This window comes from Pan paniscus, chromosome 3 (genome assembly GCF_029289425.2).
Source record: "Pan paniscus chromosome 3, NHGRI_mPanPan1-v2.0_pri, whole genome shotgun sequence".
Lineage (NCBI taxonomy): Eukaryota > Metazoa > Chordata > Mammalia > Primates > Hominidae > Pan > Pan paniscus.
The window spans coordinates 136168261-136184275 of NC_073252.2; the positions used below are offsets into that span (position 1 = coordinate 136168261).

Sequence of the window (16015 nt, forward strand, 5' to 3'; positions counted from 1 at the left end):
CTATGCAGGAGGCTGAAGTGGGAGGATAGCTTAAGCCTGGGAAGTTGAGGCCACAGTGGGCCATGATCGCACCACTGCACTCCAACCTGGGTTGAAAGCAAGACTCTGTTTTGAAAAAACAAAATATATATATATAGAAAAGTAAGATTCTGTTATTTTAGCAATACAATTAAATATGTATAGATTAAAGTTACTTTTAGAATAAGTGAGGAATGTGTTCAAGAACATCATATATAATTCCAAATTCAGGAAGATTAAGATTAATATTTCCAAAGGAAAAAAATGTGAAAGAGGAAATGCATTCTTGGAAAGGTTGACTCCAAAACCAGCAAAATGTATCCTTATATTCCTGCTGCTTTTTCTTTTCTTAGCATTATATCTGTCTCATGAAACACAGAGTTGGCCGGGTGTGGTGGCTCATGCCTGTAATCCTAGCACTTTGGGAGGCCAAGGTGGGCAGACTGACTGAGCTCAGGAGTTTGAGACCAGCCTGGGCAACACGGTGAAACCCCGTCTCTACTAAAATACAAAAAAATTAGCCAGGCGTGGTGGCGTGTGCCTGTAGTCCCAGCTACTTGGGAGGCTGAGGCAGGAGAATTGCTTGAACCCAAGAGGCGGAGGTTGCAGTGAGCTGAGATCATGCCACTGCACTCCAGCCAGGTCGACAAAAAAACCCCAGTCTGTCCTAAATTAACAATAAAATAGAACATGGTCAGTATTTGTCTTTGAATTAGTATCTATTCTGTGTAACAAACTACCCCAGAACTTAGTGGCTTAAAACAATAATATTTACTATCTCACATATCTGTTGGTCAGAAATCTGGGCATGGCATAACTGGGTCCTCTGGCCCAGGGTCTTGCACAGTCATGATGCAATCAAGGTGTTAAAGAAGTTGCAATCATCTCAAACCTCAAATGGGGGTCAGCTTCCCCACTCACTTGGAACTTGGTTGCTGGCAGGATACGGTTCTTCATAGGCTGTTAGACTGGGCCTCAGTTTCTCACCAGCTATTGGCCTGAGGCCACTCTCAGCTCCTTGCCACATGGGTCTTTCCATAGGGCAGCCCATAACGTAGCAACTCATCTTATCAAAACACACAAGCAAAAAGTGCTGAAGAGAGAGAGAGAGATGGAATATGCCAACAAGGCTGAAGTCGGTCTCTTGTAAATTAATATCAGACGCGACATCCCATCCCATTTGCCATAGTCTATTGATAGAAGTGAGTTGCTAGCTCCAGCTCACACTCAAGGGAAGGAGATTACACAAGGCTATAAATACCAGAAGGCGGAGGTGATCATTGGCGGCCATCTTAAAAGGCTACCTATGGCTGACTTCTGCATACTGTATACTACACCTAACTTCCTTTCCAACATTCCTGAGAGTCAAGAGTGTTTTTTAGTATTAGCATATGCTTTATTTCCCAGTAAATACTTGTATGACATCGCTATAAGATGTTTAAAAACTCTTAAAGATAACAGTATATGTTAAAAAAAAAAGGACAAGAGTTAAGCAAATCATTCAGAGATGTGTCACTAACGGTCTAGGGGGTCTGTGTAAAGGATAAGGCAGCATTATCCTGTGACAAGAGCAACGACTTGTTTTATAATTCCTTCAGACTGATTCCATGGCTCTCACATAATGCAATTCTTAAAAATTCGGGGGAAAAAAGCTTAGATTTATTTTAAAGCATTAGTTCATGCCCATAAAGTGAGATTTTTACTAACGTGCTATGTCACATTATCTCAAGCTTATGTAAAATATGACCACATTCTATGTCTCTGTGACTATGTAAATAGTGGCTATGTGAATGCTTGTAAAAATAAGGCTTATATTCCATATATGTCACTGTGTGAAATGTTTTTGAAATTTAATCCATTAGCTCATTCGGACCATGGTGTTAATTCAAAGTCATATGCTTGATATTCATGTAAGTTTTCTAGTTTTGCAACAGAAAACATTGTTGCTAAAATTCTTATCCTCCTCTAGGTTGGTTTCACATATATATATATATATACACACACACACACACACACACACACACACACACACACATATGTATATATACCTAAACACGTACATATTTGTACAACATATGTATATTTGTGGGCATATAAAGATTGTGGATAGATGGGGAGAATTTATCACCACCCTTATGAAAACAACTCAAGGTACATTACCTTCAAAAAGGGGGTCAACATCATGATTTATATATTCCTCCTCAACAGTCATCATCTGTTTGCAAAGAAAGTGGTTATCTGAGAATACCCATTCTACTTTTTTTCTGATATTGGTGAATATGAATTTGATTAGAAATGCTACTTTTAATATGTTTGCTTAGAGTCCTGTTACAGTTGTGACAGATACTTTTACTTGCCAGTAAATTCTTTTTTTAAAAAATTTTTCCTTCACTCTGAAATGTTTTATACTTGTTATTTCCAAATTTATGGCTATGTAGATTGCTTTCAGCTTAGTGATCTGAGATAAGATGTATTACAAAAATGTATTTCCATTTCTGCGTCATCAAAGAGAGAAAATGGAGAAAAATAGAAAGTTCATTTTTTTCTCCAAATTTTGTGTCTATGATTAATGAGCTGCTGACTTTGTGGAGAAGGATTCCCCTCTCCACAAGGGTTTCAAAGCATTGTTTGTGCATCCAAAAAGCAGAAGCTCACTCTGAATCCAAAGTTTCAGCTGTTTGAACTCAATGCAACTCATAGTGTGTTGAGGAACAGTAACTAGAAAAAAGAGAAATTAAGCTAACCATTTCTCTCTCCTTTTCACTTGTCAGACTACATCTGTTTAGCCTTGACATTAAATTTCAAATGGGGTATTGCTACATTAAAATGCCTGTGGTCAAAACCCAACGGGAAACAAAGTGTTGTAAAAGATAGCTGAAGAATCTGTAGATGTATTCATTTGCTAGGGCCGCCATAACTAAGTTCCATCACAAACCGGCTCGCTTAAACAACAGAAATGTTTTTTCTCACAGTTCTGGAGGCTAGCTATCTGAAATCAAGATGTTGACAAGATTGGTTCCTTCTGAAGGCTGTGAGGGGAGGGTCTTTTGTCTGTTCCAGGCCTGTCTCCTAGGCTTGTAGATGGTGTCCTCCCTGCAATTTCATATCACCTTCCCTATATGCATGTTTCTGTGTTGAAATTCCCCCTTTTTATAAGGAAATGTGTCACGCAGGATTAAATTCCACCTTATAACCTTACTTGAGCTTGATTACCTCTGTAAACACCCTATCACCAAGTAAGGTCACATTCTAAGGTACTCAGGTGTGAAGTCTTCAACACGTAAATTTTTAGGGGAAACAATTCAGTCCATAACATTGTCTTATTCCATTCAGTCTAACATAACAAAATATCACAGACTGGGTGTTTTATTCCTCACGCTCCTGGAGTCTTAAAAGACCAGGACCAAAGTGCCACTAGATCTGGTGTCTGGCGAGGGTCCTCTTCATACATGGCTGTCTTTTCACTGTGTCCTCACATGGCAGAAGAAACAAGATACTTCTCTGGGGTCTCTTTTATAAAGGCACTAATTCCATTCATGTAGAAATGTTTTACAGGGTATATAATAACGATTTTCAAATTTCTGAAAGACTGTGCTGAAAAAGAGGGATGAGATTTTTCTGGGCTGCTCTAAAAGACAAAACTAAAATGAATATATAAAATTAGGGAAGTAAAAACTGTCATTAATATAAACAATACATTATTTGAGAACTTGTATATTTCATAAGAAAGGCTTTGGATTTTGCAGTCATTGAGAAAATAGTATAAAATCACATCACCAATAATTGCTAGCAGATGAGGACTTACGTTTTTGCCTTCTCTCAGTCTTGGCTATTCCCTTTTAGTAAAATGGGGGTAATAACAGTTTTCATATGATTGCTGTGAAAGCTATATGAGATTATGTATATTTGACATCTAGCACTGTGCTCAGCCCAGATTACAACCTTAGAGAAGATTATTAATATTACTATTACTATTTTGAGTTTTCTAATTATTCTGAAGTAAAGAGACTATTTCAAAGAATTAAAATACTGGGTAGAGGGCCACTTTTCACAGATATTACAGCAATTCTTAAATTGTTTGGAGGTCAAATAAAGGATTTTTAAAAGTGACTTATACATTAATATTTTATGGTTCTAGAAGTAGATGAGAAGCTGAAAGTAGATTGAGTAGCCTAGGTTTTATATCTTCCCCAAACCCCCACCCTCACTAGACAAAAACTAGAGTTTCTATTGCTTACTTTGGTTGTATCATTCCTCAACTACTTAATTTCATAACTTGTAGCAATATTTCCCCTGTCATTGTTTGATTAATGTTCAAAAATGCCTGTACAAACACCAACATCAATTTTAATATAATCTTCAATGTCAAATATTATCACAAAAACAGCACTGAATATTCAACTGTTGCAGCTCCTTGAAACTGAATGAATGCCCCTAAATACAAATCTGTTGTGGGTTTATTGGAATAAGTACAAATTAATCTCTTCCTCATAAAAGGATATACAGAGGATCCATCATCCATCCATTCGTTAATTCCTAAGTCATCAAGGTACACCCTGTTGTGTGTCCTGAGACTGCTAGGCATTTGCTTAGCAGTCTCAGGGCACACAACACGGTATACATCAGGGAAAGTGCCATCTTGCAGGAGTTTTCAGTTTAGTGGAGAAAACATCCGGGTAGACATTTGTTTATTAAAGTGTTACTGCAGGTGATACGGTTTGGCTGTGTCCCCACCCAAGTCTCATCTCAAATTGTAATCCCCATGTGTTGGAGGAAGGACCTGGTGGGAGGTGATTGGATCACAAGGGCGGACTTCCCCCTTGCTATTCTCATGTTAGTAAGTGAGTTCTCGGGAAATACGGTTGTTTGAAAGTGTGTGGCACTTCCACATTTGCTCTCTCTCTCCTGCTCTGCCGTGGTAAGACGGACTTACTTCCTCTTTGCCTTCTGCCATGATTTTAAGTTTCCCGAGGCCTCTTAGTCATGCTTCTTGTTAAGCCTATGGAACTGAGTCGATTAAGCCTCTTTTCTTCATAAATTACCCAGTCTCAGGTAGTTCTTTACAGCAGTGTAAAAATGTACTAGTACAGCAGGTTACTAAAATGGGCACTTAGCCACAACTTTGATGGTCAGGAAGGGCTTGGCAGAAGAAGTGTTGCTAAGCTTAGACTATAATGGTTAGTAGGAGTTCACAGGTCAAAAGGAGGAGGAAAGAGTGCTCTGGAAAATAGAAAACTATATGTGAATGTTCAAGAAAGAATATGCATCAAAGAAGGAATTAACCTGGGGTGAGAAAGAACACGATGTGGTGGAAAACTGCATGAGCCCAGAGTCAGGAGACCTTCTGTAGCCATTAAGTAGTGATGCCCCTTTCCCATCCGTGAATGCAGGATGCACTGTATAACGCTAAGAATGCTAGCCAGCTTTAGTGTTCATATACTATTTAAGATCTCTTATGCAAATTTTTAAAATGATCACACTCTTATAATGAGATATGAAAAATAGATTGGGGATGACTAGATGTTGAGCTGCTAAAAGCCAAATCTATTTTTTTCTCATCTTTGCAATAACTCAAAGTGCCTAGCATGGTGAAATTATGTAAAATTGAACCAAGATATGCTTCTCTATACAGAAGGAATTTAACATGGAGTCACTCCACAAGTACTGGTTTTTCCAAAGGAGAAATGAATAAGAATGGACTCGTTCTGTTAAGAGGAAAGCTCAATCTCCCATGGTGCAGAATAAAGCTCTCTGTGAAGTGCTCTGCAGAGTACTCAAACCGGAAGCCAGATCACGGAGGCCTGGCGTACCTGCAGCAGTGGCTCTCAAACTATTTTACCCCAAAATAAACTTGGTGATTTGTTTAGAATACAAGTTCCCTTGTTTTAGCTTCCTTCAGTCTAATTGTGTTGCCCCAGGCAGAAGTGCATGAGTCAGATGTACACTCAAGTTTCATTGCCAGAACCAAGTCCTTGCCCCTGACGTTGGATCTTTCCTGTGTTTTCAACCTTTCGTCTCACTTTAAACCCTACCTCAATCCTTGCTTCAACCACGTGGAAGTGGCTCAAACATACCAGTTTATTCATGCCTCCATGCCTTTGTTATCAGCCCTCCCTCTATTTTAAAATGCTTTTGCCCTTAAAATGCAGTGTTCTGTTTCCCAGGTAACTGCCCACACATATTTCAGGACTCATCTATTTTAAATTTCTTCTCTGCCTTTCTTGTTTAGACTTGACCGCTCACTCCTTAGTGTCTTTACTTTAACCCTGACCTGTGATGTAATCTATAAAACATTTCTCCACTTATTTTTTATACATTTCTTTCTTCTCTATTACAGTATTTGATACGATGAGCACTTAATAAATGTTTGCTAAATGGATAAATGCATGAATGTATGAATGAATGAGATACCTTCTAAAACAGTGCTTAAAGCATGGATTCTGCAGTTAGACTGCCTGGTTTCAAATCCTTTCTCTATCACTTACCAGGTGTGTGAATTTAGGAAAGTTACTTTAAGCCTCTGTCTCAGTTTCTCAATTATAAATGGGAATGATAATATAGTATCTGCCTCATGTAGCTGTTAAGAGGTTTTAAATAAACTAATATTTGTAAAGCTCTAAAGCATTTAAAAGAATGTCTGGAACATAGTGTTATCAGCGTTTATAAAATAAACGAATATACTACAGCAGAGATGATGAATGTTTAAATTTATATCTAGAAACAGAGATTGAGAGCAGAGACAAATCCACAAGATGTAAGAAGAAAAAAGTGATGGGCTTGATGATTGAGGAAGAAAAAGGACTGGGATGAAGTCTTGGGATTCTAATGGTCACTGGAAGGGGTCGGCAAGCTTCTTCCATTAATTCATTACCTTTAATTATTTGATCATAGGAAAGGAGAGTCTGGCCTTGTGGAAAAACACACAATCAGTTTCATTAGAAAAGAGAGAGTCAGATGTTTTTAAAACAGCAACAACAATATGCCCTGAATAGTAGAGAAACAAAAGAGCGATTGATCTACAAAGGCAAGACCCAGATTGAGACCACAGTGAACCCTGCAAAACACAGGAGCCCCTGGGTGGGAGGGGATATAACTGGAACTCTGGGAATGTAACGTGCATGGTGTGCTTGTCTGACAGACAGGGCAGCTTAGGGGAATAAGTCTCTGCAGCGTTGTAGTGAAGAGAGAATACGGGACAACTGCAGGACCACAGCTCAGCCAAGAGTAAGCGTAAATTTAAACATATTTCTTGATTTCTCTAAAGTCTCTCTTTTCTGTTAAATACAAATAATAATGCATGCTTCATTCAGCAAGTTATTGTGAGGACTAAATGAGACAGTATTGAAGTTACTATGTAACAGTAAATAAGGTACAGATAATCCTCAGTACAAGCACAATAGTGTGGGACTGCAAAGATGATTGTGCAAAGCAATCTTAATAATCAATGAGAAAACTAATGATTGGGCCTTGGCCTTTAAAAAGTTTTGCCAAAACATCAAAATCGTTCTTGCTGTCATTGACAAAGGTACAAGCAAATAAAAATAGTAAAACTAATACCTAGTACAATATAACTTAAAACATGAGAAATGTTTAAAACTAAAGTTACTTTTCATAAAAACTTATCAAAAGTAGTTTAAACCATGCTTGTCTCCTTGTCATGTAACTAACAATGTGGAGCACCATCTTTCTTTACGCACTGGGGAATTATCATACGCTTTTCTAAGTTCGGATCCGCTTCCCGCATTGTATTCTTCGTTCTTTCAGTGTCTTGAAACACCTCCAAGAGTTTTTTCTAATGTGAAAATTTTCTGCCAGCATTACTTCCTCTAGGACATCTTCATTCTGTTCATCACAACTACCTTTCTCATTTATGTTAAGTTCTCTTTTAGTACATTTCTCTGGCCTCATACCTAGAAACTGAAATGACAGCAATGTCAATATTCCATAGTCAGCTGTCTTCTTATCGGATCTAATTTCACATCCAGCATTATTGCTTTCCATTTCTTGGCTGCACTTTCGTCTGTTGCACAATTCCTTCTTTTAATCATCCGTTTTGTAAAATGTCATGTGAGTTTATCATGGGAAGACATGGAGGCAACACAATTACATGCTTTGCTGGGTGGTAACTGAGTAACAGATGTGCAGTAGCCATACTGAGGTGATCCGTCACTCATCATGATGTGCATCTGATATTTATGTAGTGATTTCTGAACTGAAGTGCTATCAGTGAGGTTAGAACTTCATGAAATTGCAGTTAATATACCATAGTTAATGAAACATGAACCATGTTATTGAGGGACTGGTGTTACTTAACTAAACCATGGTAACTGAAATGGATACATATGAATTAGCAAATTGAGAGCTGCCAGTATTTTTAATTTCACCCTTTCAATGTTCTTAATTTCTTTTTAATCAGTAAGACTTATGTTTTTATGCACACCATTGTGATGAGGATCCCCAGGTTTTGATGGTTAAGCTGCAATTTGAGTAAGAGGTTCAAAATTAGGCTTAGTTCCTAACCCCACTCTCTGCGTGATCCTCTTTCCCACACCATTCCAAACATGTCAGTGTGGCACACACCCAGGCTGAGAACCACTGCTCTAAAGCCTTCCACATAATTGAAAGTTTAGTCACTCTAGCTTTGAATTTTTCTGCTTAAAAAAAAATTATTAAGCTGTTAATTTAGAATTTTTGTGTCTTTGCTTTTAATTATTTCTTCTTATTTTGTTTTTGCTTATTTCATTTCCATTTGCTCATTTCATCGTAAAGAAATGGCTCTGAGAGAAATTTAAATTACCTTTGACTTTTCAGGGTGTGCCCCTAGATCTCACTTCACCCCTTTTCCCTCTTTTCATCTCAAGAAACAAAATTAAGAATAAAAGTAAGGGGAGATAGTGTGAGTGAGAAAGAACAGAAATCTAGCCCCATGTAAATTAAAATGTTAAAAATAAAAAAAAATCACATATTTTAAAAGGATTTTTCCATTAAACATAGGAATTAAATAAGAATTTATGTTAGAGAACTAGGTTTGGGGAGACAAAAGCTTTCATGAAAATGTTTATTTTAGGTTTTTTTTTAATATCAAGTATTGTGAATATTTTAAATACGAAATAATAGGGAAATGGCAGAAAAAATATAGTAACTAGGTGGAGTATTGCATAAATTTAATGAATGTAAATGTTAGTTTTAAATACGTTGTAGCAAGAAGAAAAAATGCAAAAGACACAATGTGAAGTGAAAAAAGTGGGAAACAGAATACTTTCCGTGTAAGACAACAATGCAAGGGAGTTGATGCTTCTGCCCCTTTCCTCACAGCAGGAATGTCATTGCTCTCTCCCTCCCAGCCCTTCTCCCTCCCAGCACAAGGAACAAGATGATGCTTGGCCAATTCCTTAGAGTTACTGCTCAGAAGAAACACTGCAATGAGAAATAGTAACTGGCATGGCAAGGTCCTATTATCTTCAGGTTCCTGCTATTAATAGAATCAAAAGAGTAGACAAAACCCATCCTGATTCTTAACATAAGTTTAATAGTATGCTCCACTCTGAATTTCTAAGCCTACCCCCAACCACATCCCAAATGGTGTACCACTGTGGCCCACTGCCAGAAATAATATAATAATATTCCTCACAGCGGATCAGAGTTATACCCAGAGGAATAGAAGGTCGATCTACCTGGAATTCCTTCTCCTCTTGTTGTGAAGCAGGTTTACTGTGCGCTGGTCACCAACTTGTCTGAGTCCAGTGAGAGAAAACACCTGTGCATACAACAAGCTGCATGAAGAGACTTTTTACTACTTACAGATAGGCAGCAAGACGACAGAAGCCCGTGACACATTGTAAGCCAGTCTGCAAGGCTCAAGAAATTTGCCCAGGATAGATGGAGTGTCCTCCATGCATACCCCACTTGTATCAGCTGAGGGACCCCAGAAAGCCTCTCACCCTTGGTTTTATGCCGTGGGGCAATGAGATTTGCTGGGCTAAAACATTGAAGGTTATCTTATTTCAGTAAAGCGGGGTCCCAGAACAGAGCTCAGGCTGTTCCAGCCAGCCCTCCTTATCTCAGAATGTTGCATTCCCAGAACATTCTACAGCTGTTCTTGAGAACTAGAAATGAGAAAAGGGAGGACAATAGGGCTGGTCCAAGGCCACCCAGAGAACTGTTCTACATTTTTCCTCCCCATCTCCCTTCCCTGCCCCTTTCTCCTCCTCCTCCTTCCTCCCCCCCTCCTCTTCTTCCTCCCCTTCTTCTTCTTTTCCCCTTTGATACCTATCTGTCCTCCTTAAAGAATTCTAGTCACATCCTGGTAGTGTCCCAGCTGGCTTGAGACCAGAGAGGTTGTCTTTTCTGATAACTTTGCATCCTGAAATGGTGAAAACGAATGCAAAAATAACTGATCTTATGGTCTTTTGAAGGAATCTACTCCCCAGTGTGTTTCTAATTCTCTAGGGTAGAATGTTTACAGGAGGACAAATAAACTCCCCTCTTGATAATATTAATCCTCTTTTATAACATATCTGGACTTGTGTTACTTTTCTATTCTCCTTTTACCATGAGTGAGAAGAGAGAAGAATAAAAGGGATACCAAAATATAGGGACTGTGAAATATTGAAAGCTGAGGATTGGGAATTCATAGAAACTATTTCTCTGGATACTATTTTTTCTTACAGCACAACCACATGACTGAAGACAGAGCTCATCTGGGTCAGTGTTTCAGAAAATGTTGCCAAGAAACTTCAAATGCAGATTCCTGGACCTCAGTGCAAACTACCATATTAGAAGTGAGAGTCGGGGTGAGAAGGAGGAGAGGTGATATTGAGAACCTGCATTTTTAAAAACTTTTATTTTAGTTTCAGGGGTACATGTGAAGGTTTGTTATATAGGTAAGCTGTCACATGGGTTTGTTTTACAGATTATTTCATCAGCCATATATTAAGCCTAGTACCCAATAGTTACTTTTTCTGCTCCTCTCCCTCCTTCAACCCTCCATGCTCAAACAGACCCCAGTGTCTGTTGTTCCCTTTATGTTCATGAGTTCTCATCACTTATCTCTCACTTATAAGTGAGAACATGTAGTATTTGATTTTCTGTTCCTCTGTTAGTTCGCTAAGGCAAATAGCCTCCAGCTCTGTCCATGTTCCCACAAAAAGACATGATCTCGTTGTTGTTTTTTTTATAGCTGCGTCATATTCCATGGTGTATATCTACCACGTTTTCTTTATCCAATCTGTCACTAACGAGCATTTAGGTTGATTCTGTATTTTTGCTGTTGTGAATCGTGCTTAAATAAACATTCGTGACCGGGCGCAGCGGCTCACACCTATAATCCCAGCGCTTTGGGAGGCCGAGGCGGGTGGATCACGAGGTCAAGAAATTGAGGCCATCTTGGCCAACATGGTGAAACCCCGTCTCTACTAAAAATACAAAAGTTAGCTGGGCATGGTGGTGTGTGCTTGTAGTCCCAGCTACTCGGGAGGCTGAGGCAAGAGAATTGCTTGAACCCGGGAAGCAGAGGTTGCAGTGAGCCAAGATCGCGCCACTGCACTCCAGCCTGGTGATGAAGCGAGACTCCATCTCAAAAAGAAAAAAAACAAAACAAAAACATTCGTGTGCATATGTCTTTATGGTTGAATGATTTTAACCCTTTGAGAAATCACCATACTGCTTTCCACAATGGTTAAACTAACTTACATTCCCACCAACAATGTACAAGTGTTTCCTTTTCTCTGTAACCTTGTCAGCAACAGTTACTTTTTGACTTTTTATCAACAGCCATTCTGACTTGTGTGAGGTGGTTTTGATTTGCATTTCTCTAATGTCAGTGATATTGAGCCTTTTTTCAATGCTTGTTGACCACATGTATGTCTTTTATTAAAAACAAAAGTGTCTGTTCATGTCCTTTGCCCACTTTTTAATGGGGTTGTTTTTCTTTGGTAAATTTGTCTTAGTTCCTTATAGATGCTGGATATTAGAACTTTGTCAGATGCACAGTTTGCAAGTATTTTCTTCCCATTCTGTAGGTTGTCTGTTAGTTAACAGTTTCTCTTCCTGTGCAGAAGCTCTTAAATTTAATTAGATCCCATTTTAAATTTTTTGCTTTTGTTGGGATTGCTTTTGGTGCCTTTGTCATGAAATCTTTGCCCATGCTTGTGGCCTGATTGGTATTGCCTAGATAAGAAAATCTAGAAGAAACTATAAGAAAACCCTAGAAGACACTAGGGTTTTTAGAGTTTTGGGTTTTACATTTAAGTCTTTAATCCATCTTGAGTGAATTTTTGCATACGGTTTAAGGAAGGGGTCCAGTTTCAATTTTCTGCATACGGTTTAAGGAAGGGGTCCAGTTTCAATTTTCTGCATACGGCTAGCCAGTTATCCCAGCACCATTTATTGAATATGGAGTCTTTTCTCCATCGCTTGTTTTTGCCACCTTTGTTGAAGATCAGATGGCTGTAGATCTGTGGCCTTGTTTTGGGGCTCTCTATTCTGTTCCATTGGTCTATGTGCCTGTTTTTGTATCAGTATCATGCTGTTCTGGTTACTGTAGCCCTGTAGTATAGTTTGAAGTCAGGTAGTGTGATGCATCCAGCTTTGTTCTTGCTTAGGATTGCATTGGCTATTAGGGTTCTTTTTTGGTTCCATATGAATTAAAAATTTTTTTCTAGTTCTCTGAAGAATGCTGTGGGTAGTTTGATAAGAATAGCATTGAATCTATACATTGCTTTGGGCAGTATGGCCATTTTAAGGATATTGATTCTTCCTATCCATGAACATGGGATGTTTTTCCATTTGTTTGTGTCTCCTCTGATTTATTTGACAGTGTTTTGTAATTCTTATTGTAGAGATCTTTTATCTCCATGGTTATCTGTAGTCCTAGGTATTTTATTTTATTTTTTTTATGGCAGTTGTCAGTTGTGAATGGAACTGCCTTCCTGAATTAGTTCTCAGTTTGGCTGTTGTTGGTGTATAAGAATGCTAGTGATTTTACTACATTGATTTTGTGTCATGAAACTTTGGTGAAATTGTTATCAGCTGAAGACTATGGAGTTTTCTAGATATAGCATCATGTCATCTACTAACAGGGATAGTTTGACTTCCTCTCTTCTTATTTGGATGTGCTTTATTTCTTTCTCTTGCCTGATTGCTCTAGCTTAGACTTCCAATACGATGTTGAATAGAAGTGGTGAGTGAGAGCATCCTTGTCTTGTGTCAGAGAACCTGCTCTTTTTTTCTCAGTGTTTTAAAAAAACTTTTTATTGTAAAATCTAACAGATATAGAAGACTATATAAAATAAACCAAATACCCTTATAACCACAGCTAGGTTTAAAAAATATAATTTTTCCATCCATCTATCCTAATCACAGTCCCTTCCCTCTTTTCAAAAGTAATCACAGTCCTGATCTTTACGGTAATCAAGTCTTTGTTTGTAACTTTATCACCCAAAAGTTCATGCCTAGTTTAGTTATGCTTTGTATTCCTTTTTCTAGAACAGGACTGTTTTGTTTTTAATTGTTCCTCCTTTCGTTTCTTTCTTTTTTTTTTTTTTTCCAATGGGGTTTTGGGAACACGTGGTATTTGGTTACACGACTAGGTTCTTTAGTGGTGATTTCTAAGATTATGGTACAACCATCACCCAAGCAGTGTACCCTGTACCCAATGTATAGTCTTTTATCTCTCACTCCCTCCCACCCTTTCCCCCGAGTCCCCAAAGTCCATTGTATCATTCTTATGCCTTTGCATCCTCATAGCTCCCACTTGTGAGAACATATGATGTTTGGTTTTTCTTTCCTGAGTTACTTCACTTAGAATAACGGTCTTCAGTTCCAACCAGGTTGCTTCAAATGCCATTATTTCATTCATTTTTATGACTGAATAGAATCCCATGGTGTGTGTGTGTGTGTGTGTGTGTGTGTGTGTGTGTGTGTATAAAATACTTTCTTTGTCTATTCTTTGAATGATGAATGATGAGCATTGGGCTGAGAGAACCTACATTTTTAACAACTTATTTAGGTGATCCTCAGGAACTCTAAATCGTGGGAATCACTGCTAGCCTATCTCCTTATACACTTAAGAAGCAAGATCTACAGCCTCCAATGTATCCCATTTTATTTCCATAAGCCTTCAAAACCGATCAAGGGTGATGAGGATGGCATTATTTATCTCAATTATGTATTTTCATTTTCCTTCCTAAAAGAAGATTATATGCCTCTATCTGTTGCCATGTGACTTGAAATGCTTCTCTTTGGGAAAGGCATACTCCATGGTCTGAGGAGGTCATTTACATCACACTTGGCCATGTAAATTACTATGGCCAATGCAATGTGAGTAAAAGTGATATCTGCTACCTCTGGGTAGATGCTTCAAGAGCCATCCCATGGCTCTGTCACTATTCTTTCCTTTTGCCACAAAACTAAGGTAAGGCTCTTTCCTTCAGTCTCAATCACCAAATAAGGAAGATATGTGAGGCAGACCCACAGCTGTCCTAGAATCTACATTGACAGAGTAGGAAATAAACTGTTATTATTGTAAAGCACTGAGACTTTGAACTTGTTTTTATTTTTTAATGGGGCATAACATAAAGATTTTCAATCCATGGAGATAAAATAATTTTTAAAATTTTCTTTCCTATGACAAAAATATGGCCAAGTAAAAGCAAAAAGTAGCTTGTGCTGCCTCTAAAGTGGTGCAGTAAGTGCAGCTACGAATGCCCAATGAAAGGACAGTCCCAATATGTATACTAGCTACATACTAGTTTCATCCTGCCTTAGCACCCCCATCCTGCACTGTCTCAAGGACAGCAATAGAGCTTTACTCTGTCTTCAAAACAATGGAAGGATGGATTATTTGCCCTGCCCTCCTCTTACACATATATACAGTTTGGGCAAAAGGAATACCACCAGGCAAATTGTTTTCAAATCTATCTAATTTCTTCGAGACTTTTCCTGTTTGTTTTTCTAAAATCACTTTCTCTCCTTCCATGGCAACAGGACAAGACAAAATGGTTCTCTTTTAATATTCAAGAGCTGTTGCTCTCAGACAATGTAGTGCTATTCAGCAGAAAAGCCCTATTCAGCATATTAAAAAATCCCATTAACTCTTCCCTTCTCATCACTTGTGAATTACAGATACCCTGGTCAATACCCTTGTCAGAAACTGATTTCATCTTTCTGACATCACAGGTTTTAAACACATATCAGAATGAAAAACAAAGTATATGGCTATTTCTATCTACTCATGTCTCACTGTAAATAAGTGAAATGTCAGGGTTCTGAAGTTGATATATAACATTAACTTAATAAAAACTATTTGAATCTGGAGACTTATACAAGGAAAGGAATTTCCAGAAGCTACCTTTCTTTGGCTCCCAGTCATCCAAATTAATAAAAACATTCTGCAATTAAAAAAAATCTAAAAGATACTGGAAGCAAGTTTAATATGCTGAAAATATACATGCAAGTCTAATCTATACATGAGTGACAAGTAAGTCACATAGAATTATAGTAAAGCAATTATTACATGTCATTTGTGCTTCTTGATTAGTCCAGAGTCCCTATATAGTACAAAAGCAAATATCTTTGTTTGATGACCAAAAGCCAATAATTCCTCGAGGTATAACTGGAACCATGTCATTTGACACAATATGCTTTAAAATGGTATGTGGCTTCAAAACCCAAAGATTTATCAAATATAATTTTGCAAGTGTGCTTACAGGAGCTAATATAAACCTTAGTTTCAAATATTTTGTTTCAAATGTAAGGAAAAGATGCTTCCATATGGAATAGAGCCATTTAGGAGCCACAATCAATCACTGAAGATAATCAAATGTCCCTGAGCTTCATGACCCAGGCTAATTGAGTTAGAGGTAATGATACTTGAATATCCTCTTGTTGCCTGATTTAGAAGCCCATGACACTGCTGAGATACTTATATTTAACTCTTAACAGGATTCCATTATGGTCCAGAAGCTTCTGAGACTGTTGAGGTTGGAAAAAAAAAAGG

General features: G+C 38.0%; 1 protein-coding gene and 1 long non-coding RNA gene across 7 annotated transcripts in view; one reads left to right on the forward strand and one right to left on the reverse strand.

Moving 5' to 3' along the window:
* Nucleotides 1-10081, reverse strand: part of SLC7A11 (solute carrier family 7 member 11) — a 146438-nt gene extending 136357 nt beyond the window's left edge. For 3 of the 5 annotated variants that reach the window (XM_055111837.2, XM_055111835.2, XM_055111839.2), the window contains exon 1: nucleotides 9820-10027. The gene's annotated coding sequence lies outside the window, so the exon portion shown is untranslated. Of the gene's footprint in view, nucleotides 1-9692 lie in introns of all 5 variants that reach the window. The other 2 variants (XM_055111834.2, XM_055111836.2) reach the window with 2 other exon arrangements.
* LOC103786451 (uncharacterized) overlaps nucleotides 7105-16015 on the forward strand; it is a 38669-nt gene continuing 29758 nt past the window's right edge. Inside the window, exons 1-2 of one of the 2 annotated variants that reach the window (XR_004671210.3) lie at nucleotides 7105-7242; nucleotides 10689-10827. This is a non-coding gene — a long non-coding RNA (uncharacterized LOC103786451). The remainder of the gene's footprint in view (nucleotides 7243-10688; nucleotides 10828-16015) is intronic. The other variant, XR_004671211.3, reaches the window with a different exon arrangement.